Source organism: Aquarana catesbeiana, linkage group LG01 (genome assembly GCF_042186555.1).
Source record: "Aquarana catesbeiana isolate 2022-GZ linkage group LG01, ASM4218655v1, whole genome shotgun sequence".
Lineage (NCBI taxonomy): Eukaryota > Metazoa > Chordata > Amphibia > Anura > Ranidae > Aquarana > Aquarana catesbeiana.
In genome coordinates this window covers 602,354,502-602,379,357 of record NC_133324.1, presented here as the reverse complement: position 1 = coordinate 602,379,357, position 24,856 = coordinate 602,354,502, and positions in this window count along the sequence as shown.

Genomic DNA, 24,856 nt, shown 5'->3' with positions numbered 1-24,856 from the left:
AAATCCCCCCTTACATATTGCACTTACAAATACAGGATTAAAAACGAGCATGTAAACAGTAGCTTGCCTGCCTGGTGTCACTCCACCACTCCTAGTATTGAAAGGATCGCGGTGATGCCCAGGTTGCCCCCCACACTGAATAATCTTTCACTTTCAGGCTGAATTCACACTTCAGCGTTTAGAATGGCGGGCAGATTTGCCGCGATTCTGCCTGCGTCCATGTGTGAATGACAAATCGCGGGACTTGCATTTGAGATGCCATTCATTTGAATGACACCTAAAATTGCCGTTTGGGTCTGCAATTGCAACAACCTGCATCACGGGAAGCATGATGCCCAAAAGTAGCCCCTGAACTTTTTTTGAGCAACGTGCTTCCCGATTGCAGCGTGATTTATAACGCCAGACCCTCACCGCGATTTTAGGTGTCATTCAAATGAATGGCATCTCAAATGTGAGTCCTGCGATTTGTCATTCACACATCGGCGCTTTCAAATCGTGTTCAGAATCGCGGCAAATCTGCCCACGATTCAAAACGCTGAAGTGTCCCAACAGTGCAGGCTGTTCACTTATAGAAGTGAGAGATCACACAGCACTGCGGGGTTCCTGTTGAACCAGACAAATTTTGATCCATCTATGGCCAACCGGTCTTAGTAGCCTCTAGACGTCTATATGCCTGAAGCCTAATGCCGCGTACACACGAGCGGACTTTACAGCAGACTTGGTCCAGCGGACCGGACTCGGCTTTCTAGCGTACAAACCGTTCGTCTGTGTGCTAGTCCGACAGACCAAAACTGATGCATGCTCTGAAGCAAGTACAAGACTGAAGCGCATGGTCTGGTAAAACTAGCCTTCGTATTGAAACTAGCATTCCTCACGCTGCTAATTCTGTGATCTTTTAATACAGCGCATTCTTGTCTTCTTTATAATGCGAGAAGAATGTAAGTTGTTTTGCTGCTTATGTTCACACAGAGTTCTCACAAACTACTTTCTTCATTATTTATCCTCATGTCATGACTAATATTATTGTTTTTAAAAGTCAGATTTCCATAAATAATGTAGCAAAATATTTTTTTTAGTCATCTTTTTAACTTTTATATTTCATCAATATCTATTTTACAATTTGTGATAAATTCTCAAAAATGTATTGATTTAAATGTTTAATTTTTAAGGAGTTTCAAGTTACCACAATAACCTTATTATTTTGTATTGTTTTAATGAACCTTAATGAGGTTGGTGTCCCTTGTTAATTTGACATGGGGGGTTATTTTCAAAAAGCAAATTCATTTAGCACTACAAGTGCAAAGTGCACTTGAAATTGCACTGAAAGAGCACTTGGAAGTGCAGTCGCTGTGGATCCGAGGGGCACATGCAAGGAAACCAAAAATAAATAATTTTATCTTGCACATGATTGGATGATAAAATCAGCAGAGCTTCCCCTCATTTCAGATCTTCCCCTCAGATTTACAGCGACTGCACTTCCAACAAGTGCACTTGCAGTGCAATTTATAAAGTGCACTTTGCACTTGTACTTTGCACTTGAATTGAAAAAAGATTTTGCCTTTTGTAAATAACCCCCATAGTCTTTTTGACATGTACCTGCCTACTCACAAACAAAATGTCCTTTTTGAATAAAAACACATAGTAAATAATGTATGGTAAATAAAATAGCCATTTATTCAGGGAAAAACATAAATGAGGAAGGCAACACTGGAGACACTTTTGGGATATGTGAAGCCTTTTGTCCCCCAGGGCACACATCAAGTCAGTGGAAATCAAAATTGGGATCTTGCGGAGTCCATAGAATAGGGAGCATAATCTGCGTCTTCTGTCAGACCAGACTGAAGCCAGGCAATCACATTCGACTCTTCGTGGAGCCTTCCCTGCACGCTGCCCTGCAGCCTTCCCTCCACGCTTCTCTGCAGCCTTCCTTGGAGGCTGTGCCTCTGGTGATGTACTTGTGGCAGGAGGAGGAGGAGGGGTTTCATCCGAAATATGGCTTGTTTGAATAAGCTGGCCCCTCAACCCCTTCTGAAGGGCCTCATAAAAAATCCCCTCACAGAGGAGGCCTTGCCCCTTCTCAAGTTCCATTAACCTGGTGGCCAAATAAGTACCATAGGCCTCTTCAGCATTGGGGGGGGGTTACTGAGCATTTGGCTGGCTTCCTGAATGAGGGAAGTGATTCCTCCTCTGTTCGGGTCATCTTCCTGGGCCTTTTGGTGGTAATGCGGAGGGGAGGCACCTGGCATTCGGTGAGGCTTCTAATGGGCCCAGCCACCTCCCACCTGCCACTGGGCATGGCCTCCACCTCTCTACCACTGGGCAAAGCCTCCTCCTCTCTACCACTGGGCACGGCCTCCTCCTGGCTGAGCTCATCCTGTGTATAAAAAAAAAAAAGGGACATAGTTGTAATTTATGCTTCCTCAATCACACACAATTTTCAGCTCATGACTTTCAAATATAATTAGAAACAAATAGAAAAAGGCTATCATTTTGACCAACATTATTCTAGCTGTTCACCAATCTTTAAAGTACATTTTTGGCCACTACAGTGATATGTATACATAATAATAATTGTGAGTAAATCTTTGATTTTTTAAGCAATACAAACATTTTAGTTTACACAATCCAAAATTACCAAAAAAAGTATACCTGGCTGCAGCTGGGCGCATCCACTTCATCAAGGATGAAAGGGCCCGTTTCTTCCTGGTACGCCTCAGCTGGGGTGGAGGGAAGGGTGGAGGTGGAGGGAGGGGTGGAGAGAAGGGTCGAAAGCGATTGCCTTGCTTCTGACTGGTCATCCAGAAATCTCAGTTTGGGGTAGTACCACAGCTTGGGGACATAAACCTTGTCGGCTGCTGCTCCTGATTTGAGGGAATCCTGTATCTTTTTGTGTTCCCACCTGTACATATTCCACAAGATCCCAATTTTATTTTCCACTAACGTAATGTCTGCCTGGGAGATTCAAGTCTTTACAAACTCCAGAAGTCTCCCCAGTGTTGCCTGGCTTGCTTGCTTATTAAAATACAAGGGGTGCTTGACCTCCCACAGGTTTCGGTTCTCTTGATAGAGGTCAATAAACTGAGTGAAAAAATCCTCCTCCTTAAAGGGATTAATTTTTTCTGAAAGACAAGACACAAAATCAAAACTGTAATGTCAGTCCAAACTCCCAGTATTAATTTTTACAGAATATAGGGTGCACACACACACCAAACACATACACAAAACACACACCCACGTTCAATCTTTACCTTTGTTTATGACACTCGCTACTTCCGTTCGGACATACGTAGGCCAACGTACTAGCTTTATATACACTGCGCATGTGTCATGTTCCGCCTGCGTCGCCCGCCCCTGACGTTCTTTAGGACGATTTTTCCCCACCCCTTCACTTTTCGTTGCGCAGTGGGAGTATATAGAGAAATATGGCGGAGAGATTATCTGGAACTTGCGCGGAGGAAAGCCCGGAGCCACAAACATCCAGATCCAGGAGGAGATATAAGGCCACCAACGTGGCCTTTGAAGAGGTGGTAGGGATGGTCGCCATATTGAGGAGGGAGGACTATGATGGCAAAAAAGGACCGTACACCACACCCAATATGCGCAAGGACAAAATAATGTCCTCAGTTGTGACCACTATTGAGGAAAAATTTGGCATTAAATGGTCTAAAGAACAATTGAGGAAGCGCTGGTCTGACCTAAAAACTAGGGAGCCTGAACAATATTGGCGAATCAAGAAGGTGCTTAAAAAAAGTAAGTACTTGTTGTGTGTTCCTATTGAGATACTTAACTTGCATGCTGATCCATATGCTTTTCATTTATACAGCATCGTTCGTAAAGATCATTCTTTTTAAATTACATATGATTATAATAAAATGGATTTTGTTTTGCAAGAAATACGATGGTACAGGGTTGTACATACATTTAGGTTGTATTAAAATACGTTTTGGATGTTGTGTAGATGTGTTTGAAACTAGAATGCTTATTAAAAAATGATTCAGTGTAATGTAAGGACAGGACACAGCAGCTGTTTCCACATCTGGACTCACAAGCACTAGTGTACTGTGTGACACCAGAGAACATTTTTGAGGGAAATTCACACAGGGGCTCCAGGGGATACTTGAGGTGTCTCCATCTGTGAAACTTGCATAAAAATGTTAAGTATAGCAGTTTTGTTAAAAGTGCATTTAAATCCTGTCTTAAAAATTAAAAAAGAAAAAAAAAAAGACAATTGTCCACCACTTCAAAGCAAGGTTTCATATTCCTGTTTCTGGCCAGAAATATCACTGTGATAAGTATACCTTTTGTTTCATTCTCATAGGGGAGAAAAGACTCAGAAAACAGTCAGAGGATACAAGGACCCCCCCAAGTCACCAGCCTGAATCTGGAATTACCCCAAGCCCCAGCCCAAGACCACGCCCACCCGATGATCTTGAGGAAGGAGAGGTGGAGGAAGTGGGCGAGATTTGCACCCCACCAAGTGAGTGACTGACACCCCAGCTTAAGGTAATCTATTTAGGCGTGTATATTTCTAAATATATTTTTCTCCACAAATTTTAGGTGATGTTCTGGTAGTGGAAGGCCAAGCGGCGGAGCCATTTAGCACAGACAGTGCACAAAGACTGATTGGGCAGATAATGGTGTGGAATGACCATATTGATCGAATGCGAGAACAAATTGACAGCATGAGAAATCGGCTGGACAGCATGCAACAGGAAATGAAGAACATGATTGATGTTTTGGGCAGAATCTAATCAGTTTTTACCTAAAAACATCAATCATGTTCTTCATTTCATTGTAAGATATTCTATTTTTTAAAATTTTTTAAAGTTGTGAAATTGTAATAGCAAAATTTAGCAGATGCACACGGTGTGTCATCATGTGCTATCTGCCACCAGGGGATCTCAATGTACTTGTTTTGTGTTTGCAACCCTTTCTCATAATAATGTTAGTTTGTGAGAGGAAAAAAGGGATTGCACACACAAAACACGTCCATTGATCCCCCATGATGGGAGATAGCACATGTTGACTTTACCTATTTGGATTTACAATTTGTGTGCATCTGCTAAATCTTGCTTTTACATGGGTGACATCACCAGCACAGTTTTTGACATGTTGAACTTTGTAAGTTTTTTTTTTTTTTATTATTATTATGTGTGAACAAACCCTGTTGTCAAGCCAAAATTTGTCTTGAAAAATATTTTTGGAGAAATATGCCTAAAATAACCCAAAATAAAAAATTATATTGTTAAAAACAAAAAAATGTGTAAAAAAAAATAAAAATAAGACGTTTTAAAAAGATGCACCTTTGTGCGCACAGGAAAATGTTTTTACTACTACAATGTGTGTGGCTTATTATTTCTCAATACCAGTTTTTTTTTTTTTTTTTGGTGTTTACAGTGACAAAGGGCCTTATTGACTAAAGGGAAATGCACTTGCCACTACAAGTGCACTAGGAGACAGCCAAAAATAAATGCAAACAAGAATAAAAACAAGAGATTTTATCCAAAATTATTTTTTTTTATCTTGTAAAATTTTAAAGATGTTCTGGCATTGCAATGCCCCCCCCTACCATTTAAATTATTGACATATCTGTCCCGCACTTGATGGGCAGTTTGGGGGGCCAAGCCAGTATGGCCAGTATCCAGGCCTGTGAGTGCAGATTCAGCACTAAGTCCAGCCTCAGGCCCAACAGAAGTGAGATATGTTATAAACAACAAGCCATGATGACATCATTGATTTTATAGTCCGCCATATTGATGGCCGAGAGGAACAAATGGAACCGGCTGGCCATAATCCCGAAGGCATTCTCCACAACTCTTCTTGCTCTGGCCAGCCGGTAATTAAATACCCTCCTCAACAGGGTGAGGGACCTTTGGGGGGACGGCCTCATCAGGTGCTCGCCAAGAGCAAACGCTTCATCTGCGATGAAAACAGAGGGGAGTCCATCAACATTCTCGTCATCAGGTGGCAATCCCAGGCCACCAGTCTGGAGACGCTGGCACAACTCGGTCTGTGCGAAGACTCCTCTGTCCTACATCCGCCCGTTCTTCCCCTTGTCCACGAAAATAATATCCAATTGTGCCGAGACCACCGCCATCAATACTACACTATTAAACCCCTTATAATTAAAGTAGTAAGACCCCAAATGGGGTGGTGGCACAATGCGGACATGCTTCCCATCGATCGCCCCGACACAGTTGGGAAAGTCCCAACGGTCAGCGAACTGGGAGGCCACAGTCTGCCATTCCTGTAGGTTGGAAGGAAACTGTGGAGTCAAACAAGAAAAAAAAATATATAAGTACTTTTAAACATTACTTTGCTAGCAGATTACACAAAAACATTCTTGAACAACAGCAGTCTAACATTTTTAAAATGTATTATTTTTAAAAATCTAAAACATAAGGCCCACTTATAAGATTACTCACCCCCTCTGATGGCCCATTGATCAATTTGTATGTGGGGGGGTGGGGGTGGGGGGTTCTAATTTAGTAGAAAACCACACATGACATTTGGAGACACTTGAAGGGGTGGGGGGTTCTAATTTAGTAGAAGACCACACATGACATTTGGAGACACTTGAAGGAGTTGGGGATGGTTCTAATTTAGTAAAAGACCATACATGACATTTGGAGACATTTAAGGGGGTGAGGGGGTTCTAATTTAGTAAAAGACCACACATGACATTTGGAGACATTTGAGGGGGGGGGTTCTAATTTAGTAAAAGACCACGCATGACATATGGAGACATTTGAGGGGGTGGGGGGGGGTTCTAATTTAGTAGAAGACCACACATGACATTTGGAGACATTTGAGGGGGTGGGGGGGTTCTAATTTAGTAAAAGACCACACATGACATTTGGAGAGGGGAGGGTAAAGCAGTACAATGGAGCTGACAATATACATTGTTAAAGGGACTATAGGCTATAGGTGTATACGGGCCCAGGATTGCATGGTGGGGAGGTTAGTGAAGGCAAATATGCATGTAGGGCAAAAAAGGATTTACGATAAAAAAAACATGCATGCATGAAGATAAACGGGACATTCACAGCATATTCCAAGCATGGTAATTAGGTAACGATTAAATTAATACACTACATTAGCAAACATTAAATACATATCATGTAATGTTAAAAGATAAAAACTTACCTTCATATAGTCCTTCTGCAGGACCTGAATTATGGCAGAACAGGTCTCTGGAATTATGATCCCCAGAGCCTGGGGGGAAATGCCTGTCGAGAACTTCAGGTCCTGAAGGCTTCTCCCAGTCGCCAAGTAACATAACGTGGCAACTAGCCTCTGCTCCGCAGTGATGGCTTGCCTCATGCAGGTATCCTGCCTGCTGATATAAGGGTTTAGCATAGCCACCAGATGTTGAAAAACGGTGTCCGTCATCCTGAGATAATTCCTGAAATCCTCAGGATTATTCTCACGGATCTCACGGAGCAAAGGCATGTGTGAGAATTGGTCATGCTGGCACAACCAATTCTTCGTACATGAACTCCTCCTCGCCCTGTTCATGGATTGGGCTCGGATCAAAGTATGTACCCCAACACCAAGCCCCCACGCAGCACGAACTCAAGAACGAGTACGTCCACGCACCATGGCTTCAAAACGGTCGGCTGGTCAAACAAACAAACTTAGAACAAACGCACTGAAGAACAGCAAGGCCTATGAAGAGCGACCTGAAGATCAGGAACGAGCGTACCAAAACGGCCTGCTATACAGGTTACGAACTGACCAACACGCACTGAAAACCAGATACAAACTGAACCGCAGAAAACTATTGAAATAAGCTGAAGTCTGTAAAGCGTGAATCGTCTCTAACCAAACTTCTACTAACACGCGGTACACATGAGATTAGCAGAAGGAGTCCAAAGGGTGGCGTAATGGGGCTTGAACTTCCTTCTTCTAGTCCCGTCGTACGTGCGGTATGTCACCGCGTTCAAAACCATCGGACTTTTGGAGTGTGTGTCCAAGTCCGTCCGTTTGTAAGTCCGGCGCACCTACGCTACAAAGTCCGTCGGAAATATCGCGCATAATGGGCCCTTAGGCTGCATTCCCACCAAAGCAAAACTATTTTCAGGCATTTTTATTGAGCATTTTTGCATGCGTATACAAGCATTTTAGAAGCATATATCAAGCGTTTTACATGTGTAATCAGGGCATTTTTGTGTAAGGCAATGGAAAGCACTAGGGGGAGTAAGACACGGTCTTACATGATAAAAAAAAAACACTTTATTCAAACATACACAGGCGTTTTCATTGAAGTCTGTGGGGCCAAAGACTGCTTCAGAAGTAGCTTATGCAGTTTTTAGAGCATCAGGCTTTGAGCTACAGAAGTCGGTGAGCTCATACTATATGTGAACAGACACCATTAAAGTACATGGGATTTAGGATGTTAAAAAGTTTTAAAGCTACAAAACACTTAGGTGTGAATGGGCCTAGGTGTTTAGGGCCTGTTCACACATAAAAACGCATAAAAATGCTTGAAAAATGGATCTGCATTGCCCTTCATTGATGTCCGTTGACACCATTTTTTATGCCCGTCAATATGAATTTTAACCACTTCAATACCTGGCCCCTTCCTGCCCAGGCCAATTTTCAGCTTTCAGCGCTGTCACATTTTGAATGACAATTGCGTGGTCATGCAACACTGAACCCAAACTAAATTTTTATCCAAATAACATTTTATTATTATTTGCATTACAGGAATACATAATATCTTGAAAAATACAGATCGTATTATGCATCAATTCTTTCAGACTTTTACTTGAAACTTCTTTCAATATGCTCTAAGGCTCGATTCACACCTATGCATGTTCCTTTTGAGCGTTTTTGGAGGTTTTTTTTTCATGCTTGCCACGTTTTTGAGCAGCGTTTTTGCGGCGTTTTTGCCGCGTTTTTGCCGCGATTTGCGTTTTGCGTTTTTTTTTTTTTTTTTTTTAGTTTTTTTTTACAGTCTAAAAAAAAAATTAAAAAAAAATTAAAAAAAAAAAAAAAAACGGCAAAAACGCATCAAAAACGCTGCAAAAACGCTGCAAAAACGGTGCACTTGCGTTTTTGATGCTTGTCCATTGAATTCTATTACATGCAAAACGCTGCATTTTGCATGAAAAAAAGTCCCTGACCCTTTCCAAAAATGCAGAGAAACAAAAAGGCATTGATGTGAACATGTTCCATAGGAACCCATGTTAAAAAATTCCCGTGCATTTCTGCAAAATGCATCAAAAAACGCGCTAGTGTGAATGGAGCCTTAGTCAGTAGCAGTCACATATCTGAAGTTGTAGTATATGCATCGCGGTGTCATGTAATACCATGTAGCAACCTATGTAAGGTAGTGGGAGTCACAAGAATACTCAGGGTAGGAGAAAAGGAGAGGGATAGAAAAAGAAGAAGGTGTAGAGGTCATTGTAGTAGCTCATTTACCTGGTCATGGTGGGTCCTCCCGAAGGTGCCACAGCTCCCAGACTTTGTCATGAGCATTCAGCCTGTCCCGCATCCTGGCCGTCATTTTCTCCATTAGCTCCACATCTTTAATTCTAGCGTATAAGGCCTCAGGAGTAGGGGGGGTAAGTTTTTTCCAGTTTAGGGCGATAAGACAGTGTGCAGCTGTGAGGATGTGGCGTACTAGTTTTTTGTAGGGCGTGGGGATCTATAGTGGTGATAAGCCTAGTAAGAAAAATTTGGGGGTCATGGGGACCGGTATTTCTAGAAGACAGGTCAACAACTGTTGAACCGCATTCCAAAAGGGGGTAATTAGTGGACAGCTCCAATAAATGTGGAGGAGGGTGCCTTTATCTCCCTGGCATCGCCAACAGCGATCAGAACTAGTGGGATAGATGGTGTGGAGCACATCAGGTGTCATGTACCAGAAAAGGAGGATTTTATACGCGTTCTCTTTATATAATGTGCAGAGAGAGCTCTTTGCCGCCTGAGACCATATCACCTGCCATTGTTCTATAGGGATTTCCTCATTGAGGGCTTTCGCCCACCTAGTCATATACGCTTGTTTACCTTTTGCTTCTAGGGGATAGGCATTTAGTATTTTATAAATGTCGGACATTAGACCCTTCTGCTAGAATTAGATTTTCAAAGGGGGTTGGGGGGGAGAATTGCAGGTCAGGTGCTATGGTTAGGGCGTAGTGACGTATTTACACATAACTATAAAACACCTGGCAGATCAAATTTGGTCTGAAGTTCAGAGAAGGGCAATAACTTGCGCGATCTAGGGTCCAATAGGTTCCCATAGTAAAATAAATTCCCTGACGTCCACAGATATGACATTTGGTGAGTGAGGCTGTCTGGCACCTTGGGGTTGCAGATAAATGATGTCAGGAGCGACCTTTCTGAAGATAGCACACGTGGATGCGATAATTTGCGCCAGAGCCGTCGAAGTTGAGACATGGATCCCAGCAGACGTTCGGGGGGTACCTCCGCATTCGCACTCCAAAGTAAGTTATTCGGGTGAGTCGGGGCCAGCCAAATTTTTTCGATTTCTGTCCACTTATTATAGGACCGTTGGGTAAACCACAAAGCTATTGCACGAAGTTGGGTCGCTTGGTAGTATTTGATGAGGTTGGGAAATGCGAGGCCTCCGTCCGAGCACGCTGCGATTAGTACCGATTGGGGTACTCTATGCCTTTTGTGGTTCCATATAAATTTAAATAGGTCAGATTGGAGTTTTTTCAAGTGTTTGTAGGGGACGGAAATAGTTAAAGGTTGAAAAAGGTAGCTTCGGGGGATTGTCATCTTAACAGAGGCGATCCGGCCTAGAAGGGAGATGTGGTGCTTCTTCCACTGCAGAAGCAGAGTTCTGATCGAAGAGGGGGGGGAAGTTTTCCTGGTATAGAGTGGTGAATTTTGGGGTGATGTGTATTCCCAGGTATTTCAAGGTGGTGAGTTTCCAATGGTAAGAGAAGTTTGCTTTCAAGTGTGCAGTTTCCGCTTCGGGGATATTGATTGGGAGGCCTCTGATTTAGATGTATTAATTTTATATCCCGAAAGGGCTCCATAGCGGTCAAGTTCTGCATGGAGAGTTGGGAGGGAGATCCTAGGTTGCGTCAGGGTAAGGATGATGTCATCAGCGAATAGTGAAATTTTAAACTCTCTGCCCCTTACTGATACACCCCGGATAGCCGGATTACGAGAGATCGCAAAAAATAGTAGGACAAACCCCAAAACAAACCCCAAAAAATTCTTCAAATATATTAATAGTAAAAAGGTCAGGTCTGAGCATGTAGGCCCTTTACAAAATAATCTAGAGTGGGTGACTGGGGACAAGGAGAAGGCTAATTTATTAAATACTTTCTTCAGCTCTGTATATACAAAAGAGCATGGGGAAGCTCATGTCCATAAGGGGGGTGGTATTGACACAGCCCCCAATGATCCACAATGGCTCAAAAGGGATATGGTCCAGAAATATTTAGACAGAATAAAGGTGGATAAAGCACCTGGACCTGATGGCATCCACCCACGGATCCTAAAAGAATTGAGCTCTGTAATTTCAAAGCCATTGTATCTAATTTTTAGGGACTCATTAATGACGGGAATAGTACCGCTGGATTGGCGCAGGGCGAACGTGGTGCCTATATTTAAAAAGGGATCAAAGTCTTTACCAAGTAACTATAGACCTGTTAGTTTAACTTCTATAGTCGGGAAGATACTGGAGCGTTTAATAAAAGACCACATAGACGAGTTCTTGCTGGAAAAAAACATTTTAAGCAACAGACAGCATGGGTTCATGAAAGACAGAAGTTGTCAGACAAACCTGATTTCTTTTTATGAAGAGGTAAGTAAAACCTTGGACAGAGGGGTGGCTGTGGACGTGGTTTATTTGGATTTTGCAAAAGCGTTTGATACAGTTCCGCACACACGGCTCATGTGTAAGTTAAAGTCTACAGGCTTGGAAATATCAGTTTGTAAATGGATAGAAAACTGGCTAAAAGACAGAATTCAGAGAGTAGTGGTTAATGATTCTTACTCTGAATGGTCTAAGGTTATCAGTGGTGTACCCCAAGGTTCAGTGCTGGGACCCTTACTCTTTAATATCTTTATAAATGATATTGGATCTGGGATCAAAAGTAACATTTCTGTCTTTGCAGATGACACCAAGCTATGCAGTGGAATAACGTCCTTACAGGATGTCTCCAATTTACAAGCTGACCTCAATGCTCTGTCTAATTGGGCGACTATGTGGCAGATGAGGTTTAATGTTGAGAAATGTAAAGTTATGCACTTGGGGGCTAAGAATATGCATGCATCATACATGCTAGGGGGAGTACAACTGGGGGAATCTGTAGTGGAGAAGGATCTGGGGGTTTTGGTAGATCATAAGCTCAATAATAGCATGCAATGCCAAGCTGCGGTTTCCAAAGCGAGCAAAGTTCTTTCTTGTATTAAGAGAGGTATGGACTCCAGAGAGAGAGATATCATTTTGCCCCTGTTCAAATCATTAGTAAGACCTCATCTGGAATATGCAGTTCAGTTTTGGACACCAGTTCTCAAAAAGGATATCGGGGAACTGGAGAAAGTGCAGAGAAGGGCAACCAAACTGATAAGAGGCATGGGGGAGCTCAGCTATGAGGAAAGATTAGAGGAACTGAATTTGTTCACTCTTGAGAAGAGGAGAATAAGGGGGGATATGATCAACATGTTTAAATATATAAGGGGTCCATATAGTGAACTTGGTGTTGAGTTATTCACTTTACGGTCAACACAGAGGACAAGGGGGCACTCTTTACGACTGGAGGAAAAGAGATTTCATCTCCAAATACGGAAAGGTTTCTTCACAGTAAGAGCTGTGAAAATGTGGAATAGACTCCCTCCAGAGGTGGTTCTGGCCAGCTCAGTAGATTGCTTTAAGAAAGGCCTGGATACTTTCCTAAATGTACATAATATAACTGGGTACTGACATTTATAGGTAAAGTTGATCCAGGGAAAATCCGATTGCCTCTCTGGGATCAGGAAGGAATTTTTTCCCCTGCTGTAGCAAATTGGAGCATGCTCTGCTGGGGTTTTTTGCCTTCCTCTGGATCAACTGTGGGTATAGTATTGGGTATATTGGATTGTACTTTTTTTTTTTTTTTTTTTTTTTTTATGGTTGGACTGGATGGACTTGTGTCTTTTTTCAACCTGACTAACTATGTAACTATGTAACCTCTAATAGAGGCAGCTAGAGGTTCAACACACAGCGCAAACAGCAGGGGTGATAGTGGTGCCGTTAGTTACGGCGAAAGAGGAGGAGAGGGCAAAGGAAGTCCTAACCTGGGAGGAAGGGTTGGAGTAGAGGTGCTGGATCGCTCGTAGGAAGGGTCCCCGAAACCCAGCATAGTGTAGCGTGGCGAACAGGAAGGGCCACCCAAGACGGTCAAAAGCCTTTTCGGCATCCAGGCTAAGTAGCAAGGATGCTGAGTTCTCCCTGTTCGCCACGTCCACCAGATCGATCGCCTTTCTGGTGTTGTTGCCCACCTGTCTGAGTGGGACAAAGCCCACTTGATTCTTATGGATGAGAGAGGGGAGGACAACATTCAAGCGGTTTGAGAGCAGTTTTGTAAAAAATTTTAGGTCCGAGTTCAGCAGAGCAATGTGCCTGTAGTTGGCACATAGGATGGGGTCTTTATCTGGTTTGGGGATCAGAGTGATAAAGGATCATTGCATGTCTGATGGAATGGGGGTGTCCCGGAGAAAGGCATTAAGGAGTTTACACATGTGGGGGAGTAGGAGGGAAAGGAAAGATTTGTAGTATTCATGAGGTAGTCCGTCTGGGCCTGGGGACTTGTGGGATGGCAGAGTTTTAATAGTGTGTTCTCTTTCTTCTTCGGTAATCAGTGTGTTTAGGGATGCTAAGTCAGAGGCTTGGAGTTGGGGAACTCCGCTCTGTTCGAGATATTGTTGCATGCAATGGGAGAGGTCGGGGAGGGGGGTGGGGAGGGTTACTGGGGATGTCAGGATTGTTATTAAGGTCTGTGTAAAATTCTGCAAAAGTATGGGCAATGTCCTTCAGGTGGGATAATAGGCAACCTAGTTTGTTCTTAATCTGGTGGGGTGTTGTCGTGTGGGGGTTGTCACGTAGCTTCTTCGCCAGTAGGGAGTGGGATTTGTTACCTTTGTTGTAGTATACTTGTTTTAATCTAAGCAGAGCTTTTTCTACATGGCCCAATGCCAGATCACTCAGGGTCGCTTGTAGATTTGTAATTTTCCTAAGGAAGAATAGGGTAGGGGACAGTTGTAGCCGACGCTCTAGAGCCCTAAACTCCCTCTCGGTTTGCAGCTTTGTGGCCAGAGCGTCTTTTTTCATGGCGGAGGATAGCGCCATACATCTACCTCGGAGGACTGCCTTATGGGCTTCCCAGAGTGTGGGGAGGGATATGTCGGTAGTGTTATTTTCCACGAAGTAGAATTTTAGGGTGGAGGTCAGCTCTGTTTTTGGTTGGGGAAGCCTAGATCTAATGTAAGCAAGATAGGGGCGTGGTCAGACCATGAGATCAGGAATATCCGTGCTTCATGTGTTATTCTAAATGTGGGGTTGTTGACAAAGAAGTAATCAATGCGGGAGTGTGTTTGGTTGGGGGGCTGAGTAAAAGGTGTACTGCCGATCCCCTGGGTGGAGAGCCCTCCAGGCATCAAAGATCCCTGAGTCCCTGAGGGCTTGAGCCGATGATGTCCGGGGGCTCACCACATGGCGATCCGCAGTTGCAGAATGGGTTAAATTAAAGTCACCCCCAACACCAGAAACCCGTGGTCAGACCAAAAGAGGCGAGTAAACACTTTAGACAGGAATCTATATTGTTTAATGTTCGGGGTATATAGGGCACAGAAAGTGACCTCCTGTGTTTGCCACAGACCTCGGAGGGTGACGAAGTGGCCATATGGGTTGCTATAATGTTCTGAACAGGTGAATGGGGACCCATGTTTTATAAGTATGGCGACCCCAGCTCGCTTATGAGGTCCTGAGGAAAGGTAGATCAGGGGAAATTCTTTAAAGGCGAATGCGAAGGAGCCCCCTTTGTCGAAGTGTGTCTCCTGGACAAAGATAATGTCGGCACCTGACTGTCTAAACTCCCTTAGTGCCAGATGCCTCTTTCTATTGGAATTTAGGCCATGAATGTTCAGAGATAGGATCTTAGCCATGGTGTCGGCTAAGGGGGGGGGGGGTATCTTACCTGATGTGGTGAGGAGGGTGTGAAAACTGGAGGCCAGGAGCGGGCACACTTCAGGAGGAGATTCCGCGAACTGCACGGTGAGCTACAAGATGACGGAGGAGAAGAAAGGAGAGAGGAAAACTGAAAGAGAAAGAGAAAGTTAATACACGAAAACTTTGAGCGATTAGAGCAAATGTTTTCACATGACCTTGAGAGGCTGTCAGACCTACGTCGGTACGGTTTCCCAGGGATCCCCCTAACCCTAATCCAAGGGGATAGGTCAGGTGGATGCAAGGGAGCCCAAAATTGGTCATATAAAACACAAAAAGTAAAACTGTGGTAACTTTAGTCACTTAACCAGGGAGGGGTGGGTACGCATAAGAATTCCTACTCTCTTGGATCTCATCAGAGACATACCCATAAGGTAAACTGGGGATTAAAACTAGGGCACAAGGAGGGGGGACTAGATACTCAATAGTGTCCAGGGCAGAATCACCAGCCTTGTTGGATGGTATGTCAGTCCATTAGCATGTATCATATGAAAGGGGGGTGCATAAAGTTCAGCCGTTTCTGTGCTTAGTGGTCTTGCGGGATGCATCCATGCTCCGGGGCGGTTGGATGGGGGGACCCTCTGCCAAATTGTGGGTGGTGGGGGTGATGTGGCCACAAGATCCCAATTCGGGAGCTGGGGATAGGGATCCCTAGGACGTCACAAAAGGCGGTTAGAGCCTCTGGGTATCGCAGAGCGGCAGATTTGCCCTGGTATTTAGCTGTGAGGCTAAAGGGGAATCCCCAGTGGTAGGGGCTGTTTTCGTCTTGTAGGGTGTGTAATATGGGTTGAAGAAGTCTGCGTTTTTGTAAGGTAATCCATGAGAGATCTGGGTACAGTTTCACTTGGACATCTTGGAAAGTCACTTTGCATGCTAGGCGAGCTTGCCGCATGATCTCTTCTTTCAGGGGGTAGGAGCTGATCCTACAGATGATATCCCTCGGTTTGGAGGTGGTGCTCTTAGAACATAGGGCTCGGTGGGCTTTGTCCATTTCAATGTGTTTAGTGGGAGGCTTGTCTAAGAGGTTGTTAAACACAGTCTGTAATGTATTTTGTAGATCCTCAGGGCCTTCAAATTCTGGGACACCTCTTACTCGGATATTGTTTCTGCGCCCCCTGTTGTCTAAGTCCTCCACGTGGCGTTGCATGTCTCTCAACATGGTGCAATGGTCTGCTCCCTGGAGTTGGGCCCTGTGGACTGCTAGCTTAGTCTCCTGTATTTCTTCTTCGACCTTTTCCACTCTGCTAGGTGCTTAAGGCCTGACTGGAACACTTGTATTTCTGAGCGGCATGTGGACTTTATGTCTTACTCCAAAGACATGCTGGTAGGTTAATTGGCTTCTGTCTAAATTGGCCCTAGTATATGAATGTGAGTTAGGGACCTTAGAATGTAAGCTCCTTGAGGGTAGGGACTGAAGTAAATGTACAATGTACATGTAAAGCGCTGCCTAAATTGACAGCGCTATATAAGTACCTTAAATAATAATAATAATGTCTTCTATCAGCTGCCTGAAGTCCTCCTTAGTGGGCATCAACTGTAAATATGAGTGTCATTGTGGGGGTACAGGGTGGGTTTGGGCTGGCATTGAGGTTTGCTGTGGTGGAGGTGGGCGCGGCAGCATTGGTTGAGGATGTGGGGTGGTGTTGCCCTGAGCAGGGTGTACTAGCCCTGATGGTGAGTCCCATGGTTCGCCCCATGTTGATGTCTGAGCAGGCGGGGGGTCCCCATGTTTTCTACTCCAGAGGAATGGGGAGCAGGGGAGCACACGATAGGATTTTCTGACAACAAATGTTCGATGTGAGATTGTTGTCGGAAATTCCGACCGTGTGTATGCTCCATCGGACATTTGCTGTCGGAATTTCCGATAACAACTAGGTTTTCAAATTTTCCGACAAGAACACTTGTTGTCGGAAATTCTGAGCACAAAAGTCCACACAGGCTCAGAATCAAGCAGAAGAGCCGCACTGGCTATTGAACTTCATTTTTCTCGGCTTGTCGTACGTGTTGTACGTCACTGCGTTCTTGATGTTCGGAATTTCCGACAACATTTATATGACCATGTGTATGCAAGACAAGTTTGAGCCAACATCCGTCTGAAAAAAATTCACGGTTTTGTTGTTGGAATGTCCGATCGTGTGTACACAGTATTACTCTTGCTAGAGCCTGGAGAATTGCACATGGAAATAATGAACGATATGATCGCCTAAATGGTATTTAAATATGTGGTGCATTTAAAGTTAATCTGCTTTTTTTTTAAAAAGTTTTATTTATTGCTTTTTTAACATAACATAACAGGTACATACAAGACCCATTGGGCCACACACAAAATAAACTATTTACATTTCTTCAGCATTGGCTCCCTCCTCCTTCCTCCAGACCTTCGCTCAGTAAAAAAAAAAGAAGAAAACTAAGATAATAGTAATTAGGCCACCTTTTCACAATATCAGTCAATGAAAAATGTAAGATATGTTAGATAGTTACATACATGTTAAAACCCACTGTAAGCATATTCCTTTAGGTAACACTCAATCCGCCACCGTAGTTTCACTATTCATCCAACTGCCCCACACTTTATCAAATTTTTGTGCTATGCCCCTGCTAATGTATGTAGCCTTGTATAAAGGTGCAGCCCTATTTACCACACCCCTCCATGCTGACACAGATGGAGGATTAGGCTTTTTCCATGACAACACTATCATTTTTCTAGCATAATAGAGCAGGATCATTAGCAAAGTACGAGTTACTCTCTTTGGGGCTAGATTGTCCACCAGCCCCAAAAGGCACACCTCTATTGTGGGCTGTATAGGAATGACTGTTACTTCTGCTATACATTCTGTAACTCCCTTCCAAAATGCTTGAATGTTCGAGCAAATCCAGAAGATATGCATAAAATCAGCAGTGAGGGAGCTGCACCACCAGTAACCAGGTGACCGGGTAGGGAACATCCTAGCTAATCTAGCTGGAGTAAGATACTGTATATGCGATGAAGGAATTTAAATTGAATTAGTTGGTCTCTAGCAGAAACCAATCTAGTAAAATTAATGTCCTATACATCGTCCCAGTCATCCCCGTCCATCTGGGGGAACACCTCACCCCACATCACCCTACACTTTGCAAGGAGATCTCCCCCCTCACTGAACAGTTGTTTGTATATTGTAGACAAGACCTTGTCCAAAGTGTCCTCCCTGAGTAAAGACTCAATATCACTCATTTTCGGGGTAATTCCATTATTTCCAAATTGGGCATTGTATACATGCCTGAGCTTAAGATAACGGAACAGGTGAGTGTTGGGAAGATTAAACTTAGTTTTAAGGGCGTCAAACTGTAGAAGTTCCCCACCACCCACTATGTCTTTCAGTGTCTTAATACCAAATTTAGTCCAGATGATCGGATCTGGGTGCTCATAAAAGTGTGTTAATTTAGGATTCTTCCAAAGTGGTGTGTGAGGAGAAATCTCAGAAGCATTGCCCATCTTGGTCACTGCCACCCATGCCCTACTGGTCGCACGCATGGATATCGTGAGTCTATACGGAGCCCTGAAACCCCGAAACGGGAGATGTTTCAGTGCCTCATAAGAACCAACAACCGCTGCCTCTAGAGTGTTAGCAGTGTCGTCCTCAGGCATAACAAACCACCTATGTACGATTATTAGCTGACCCGCTAAGAAGTATCTATGAAAGTCTGGGACCGCCAATCCCCCTTGTTTCCACGGCAGTTGTAGCACCCAAAGTTTAATGCGCGGGTGTCGTCCCTGCCACAGGAAAGTCGTTATGAGCTGATCTATTCTTTTGAATATATATCTCGGAATCCAAACAGGGGAATTCCGAAATATATACAGAAACAGAGGTAAAAATTTCATTTTCACTAAGTTCACCCTACCTATGAGTGTCAAAGGTAAATCCTGCCATGCCTGTAGCCTGGACTTTAGTTTAGTCAGAAGTGGATCGACATTCAAAGCAATAAAGTCTGATATGGAGTTGGATATGTGTAACCCCAGATATTTAATCACCTCTACCCTCTGCAAAGGACAATCTGTGGGAATCTCACATCTAGGGGATGGCGTCTTGAGTGATAGAATCTGGGATTTCCCCCAGTTGACCCTCAGACCCGAAAAGCGAGCAAAGGAATTTAGGATGTCTAAAGCTGCCGACAGGGAATTCTTGGAATCTCGCAAAAAAAGAACCATATCATCCACATACAGTGCCGTTTTTTCAGTCAGGCTACCCACCGTTATCCCTTGTACCTCCTCAGAGGCTCACAAGGCCACTGCCAAGGGCTCAATCATGATAGAGAAAAGACCCGGGGATAAAGGGCATCCTTGGCGAGTGCCCCTATATATTGGAAAAAATTTGGATAACATATTGTTCAACTTTATGGCTGCTGTAGGACAATGATATAGAATGTCGATCCACTTCCGGAACCTAGGACCAAATCCAAGTACCTCGAATACCACCTTCATGTAATTCCAATCCACGGAATCAAAGGCCTTTTCCAGATCTAGAAAGACCAGTATTCCACCGCTGGAAATATCTGGGCCCAGCTGAGTGTGGGTGAAAACCCTGCGCAAGGTAATATCCGTGGCCTTTATGGGCATAAACCCTGTTTGGTCTGGGGAGATAACCTGATGCAGGACCAACATCAATCTAGTAGCTAACAGTTTGGTCAGTATTTTGAAGTCCATATTTAATAAAGAAATGGGCCTATATGATGAACACTGTAATGGGTCCTCATCTGGCTTAGCCAAAAATACAATGTGAGCCTCATAAAAGGAGAGGGGGAGGCTTCCCTTTTGAAAACGTCTGTGTATAATTGAAGCAGTCTGGGCGCCAAGGTCTCCTAGTAATGGCGGTACCACTCAATTGGCAGACCGTCGAGTCCAGGAGCCTTACCACTAGGGAATGACCCTACTGCCGAGGCTACCTCTTCCTCCATGAACTCAGCATCCAGAAAACTGCTAGATTCCTCTGGCAGCCCAGGCAACTCTAGGGCCCCCAAGGTGTCCCTAAGGTCCTCAGTGTTGTATGAATCTATAGGGGAGTACAGTGACCTATAGAAGGACACAAACTCCCGTATTGTGTCTTCTCTGTCTCTCAATATTTGTCTGGACGGAGACATTATGCAGGGAACTACCCTGCCATCAGTAAAGCTAATAGCTAATACCATTTTTATCTCCTTTTTCAAAGACTCTTGCTGCACTCCTTTGCAACTGGCAAGTAATCACATCATGATAATGGAGAGCTATATTCCTCCTTGCGAACTGCAACTGAGCCAACGTGGCAGGGGAGGGCGAATCAGCATGTGCCTTAGCGCATTCTTGCTCTTTGTCCTGAAGTTGTTTTCCTACACTATTCTGCTCTGTTCTCAGTGCTTTTATGGCTGATATGTATACCCCCCGAGTTGTGGCCTTGAAGGCCTCCCACTCAGTGTGTACCGTTGCTGATCCTTTATTAATCTGCCAATATGTATCAATGTGCGGTTTCAATATCTCCTCCACAGTGGGTTCGTCAACCCACCTAGGAGGCAAACGCCAAACTCTCCTTGAGCTCCGGGAGCCCAGCTGCAAGGTAATCTGCAGTGGGGTGTGATCTGATAAGCCTCCTGGAAGATAGGACGCCCCAGTCACCAGTGATAATAATGTCCCATTAGCGAACGCCAGGTCTATTCTGGAGGACGAAGCATATACCGAAGACAAATATGAATAGCATCTGTCCGTGGGATGCTTCCACCGCCAGATCTCTGTGAGACCCGCAGCTTCCGCCCAATGCGACAAGTCGTGGTTCGGAGCTGTATATGGATTGGATGTGTCTAACGTATAATTAAGAATATTATTAAAATCTCCGACCACCAACAACTGAAATGGAGCATGTGGTGCCAATTTCTCCAACACCTCATACAGCATATTCCCTATAAAAGGAGGGGGAATATATACATTTACCAGGGCCAACCTACAGGAATAGACTTCAATTATTACCACTAAGTATCTGCCCCCAGGATCTGTAATCACTGTTTCTATGGAGCAAGGTAAGGACTTGTGCAACAAGATAGACACACCTCTAGCATAAGAGGAATAAGTGGCATGTATGGCTTTGTGTATCTAGGGACGTTTCATGGCTAAAATTGTATTGCCTAGTAAATGAGTTTCCTGTAAAAACATTATGTGAGGATGTTGGGCCTGTAAAAATTTCAGCACCAAAGCTCTCTTGTATTTTGAATTCAAACCTCTGACATTCCAGGAGATGATGCTAATATTCAAGGACATGACTGTAATTCAGAAATTTGCCACTAGATGGAGGCCTAGGAGCACAATTGAAGTCCAGAGGCACACAGAGCCATACAGTATGCTGAAGAAAATCATTTAGCCACCTACAAACGTTACATTTTGGTGGAGCCTGTTTCGGAGTGTCCCCCGGTCTGCCAACCGTGCAGTTCCGAGGATGACACCACAAACACACCACCACCGAAAAGGTGGAGCAGATACACAAAAACAAAACATAAGAGAAGACATGAACAAAAACTACACTCCAAAACAATTCCCTGTCTTGCCAGCTTAAAAAAATGGGGGAGAAAACAGAAGAAAAAACCCCACAAACCCCGAATCAGCCGGCAGACTTGATCCCTAAAACCAAAAAAAAACACCAAAATGGAATATTGTCTTGTAATTATTCTATATGTCCCTTAGAAGGAACAAAAAAGTTCAGAGGGTGAACACTAGCACTACCCGCTTCTGTGGGTACTCTTTGCAGAGAGAGCATCTGGCTCCATGTATATTGTAGCCATGAAGCACCAAGCAGCTAGACACATGCTGCAACATCTTGAAGGGAATGTTTTATGCAGTACAGGCAGGGTCTTTACAAATGTATCCCCTAACAAGGCATACCGCCATTAAACCTATTGGGAAGGAGAACTTTGGATAAGAGTATAGTCAAGTGTATGCACCCGCCAGTGTACAGTCAGCCTTCACTGTACCGGATTATGGTAAAGAGCAAAAAAAAAAACAAAAGAAAAATAAACGGTGATTCACTTCAATTCAAGGTATCCAGCCAATCTGAGACATCCGAGGGGACCTCAAAGAATTTCACAGTGCCCCGGTGTTCAACACGGAGCTTACTCGGGTACAGCATACTATATGTGAGTCCCTTTTCCCGGAGTCTCTTCCGAACCTCCACAAACGTGCGACGGCCCCGCTGCAGTTCCGGGGAAAAATCTGGGAAAAAATGCAGGGTCGTATTCTCAAACCGGAGCTGTGGTTTCTTCCGGGCTTCAGCAAGGATGAGATCTCTATCCCGGTAGTTTAGAAACCTCACCAGGAATGGTCTGGCCAAGGCGCCTTGTGGTCTCGGCCCGTGGGGACCCTATGAGCGTGCTCCACAATGTAAGCTGAGGATACTTGCTGTAAATTGAGGATGTCTTTAAAGAAATTTTCAGCAAAGCTGGCTGGATGGGAGCCCTCTGTGCCCTCAGGAAGGCCCACCACGCGCACATTATTGTGGCGCAGTCTATTTTCAGCGTCTTCAGACCGCGCCATCAGGGTTTTAACCGTGCGTTGCAGGTCAGCGATATTTTGGGAAGTGGTAGCCACGGCATCCTCAACCTCCGAAATACGATTCTCTGCAACAGTGACACGGCAAGATAATCTGCTTTTAACCCTTTCACTGCCAGGTCCGTATGCTGTACGGACCTAAAAAGTGCCGCAGGTGGCCAAGTCCGTACACCGTATGGACCTAATTTCTCCCTCTCCTATAAGCTTATGGTCACTTCAATGACCATTAGCTTATATCAGAATTGTTCAGCAGACTATGCTGAACAATTCTAGAACTCTGATCAGCGAATTACAACCCGCTGATCAGATTTAATATCTCTAACCCCCCCAAGCCGCCGCTTCCCTTCCCCCTGCTTCTCCACCTCCCACCGCTAACTTTCATCTTAAACTGCCCCCCCCCACTCTTCTTTTCTATCCCCTTCATCCCCTTCTCCTTCCCCAGCCCAGATTACGCCCCCTCCACCAGATCCAATCCCCCCAAACCCAAACCGCCGCAGCTACCATCATTAGCCAGTATCCCTCTGCCGCTCCCGCCAGCTTCAGGTGCTGTATGGGGCTTGGGGGGGATCCAGATGTGTCCCCCCCGCCAGTCAGATCACCCCCATACTGCCCCCACACCCCTGATCCATGGCCGCTCCGCGCAGCATCTCTCCTTCCCACCGCCTGCAGCTTCTCCCTGCACTGATCTCAGCGATCTGTCAGGCTGTGGAGAGCGGCGGGGGGGGTGGGGGGGGGCGGTGTGGGTGAAGTTGGGGCTTGGTATACATGTGTTTACCAAGCCCCCCCTTTAGTACAGTGGATATAGGCAGCGATTGCTCCTACATCCACTGACCGCAGATACATAGTAAACCACAGTGTTACTATGTATCAGACAGTCATTTTATGAATGAATGGAATTTCTATAAGGCCTCATTCCCACAGACGTTTTAAAAAATGAGCTGCAAAGCTAGTACTGACGCCAGGAAAAAAACGGCGTTAGGCGTTAAAAACTCGATTTTTTTTGCATTTGCGTCAATACCCGTTTAGTCATGCTAGCTTTCAGCCGAGTTTCTCTCTCTCTATTCAAAATCAATGGTTCCCTATGGGAGCTCATTGATTTGAACAGAAGTCTCACCAGAAGTCGGATCAAGATGATCCGACTTGCGGTGCGACTTGTGTGCTGAGAATCTTGAAGAGGAACCCCGACAAAATTGTGCATGAGGATCCCCCCAAGATCCATACCATACCCTTATCCAACCATGTAGCCCAGCAGGTCAGGAAAGGAGGGGGACGAGCGAATGCCCCCCCCTCCTGGACCATACCAGGCCGCATGCCCTCAACATGGGGGTGGGTGCTTTGGGAAAGAGGGGGCCCCTGCACCCCCCCACCCCAAAACACCTTGTTCCCAAGTTGATGAGGACAAGGGTCTCTTCCCCACAACCCTTGCCCGGTGATTGTCGGGGTCTGCGGGTGGGAACTTATTGTGATCTGGAAGCCCCCTTTAACAAGGGCCCCCCCAGATCACGGCCCCTCACCCTAGGTGAATGAGTACGGGGTACATCGTACCCCTACCCATTCACCTAAATAAAAAAAGTGTCAAAAATAAACACACCACACAGGTTTTTAAAATATTTTATTAAAGAAGCTCTTCTCCCCTCTCTCCGGTATCTTCTGCTCTTTTGCCGGGTCTTCTCTGCTATCTTCTGCTCTTTTGCCGGGTCTTCTCCCCTCTCCGGGTCTTCTCCACTATCTTCTGCTCTTTTTCCGGGTCTTCTCCCCTCTCTGGGTCTTCTCTGCCATCTTCTGCTCTTTTGCTGGGTCTTCCCCCTCTGTTCTTCTTCTGATGTTGATTCGACGTGATCTCCGGTGTAATGCTGGGTCCACTGTGTGCAATAACTTATATTGGCATGGGGCGTGGCCACCCGATGACGTAAGTTAGAGGACACGCCCCTTGTGATGTCATCACCCGGGGGCATTATTTTAGCAACAATATTGTTTGATAAACATTTGCGCAAATACCGCTAGGCCTAATGAATCAGTAGCACCTTCTTTTTATTCCAGAGGTCATATGTTTTCAGAAAATATATGTTTTGGGGGGGTCTTTTACAAAATCTGTAAGCTGTAAGAGAAAAATTAAAATCTTCAGA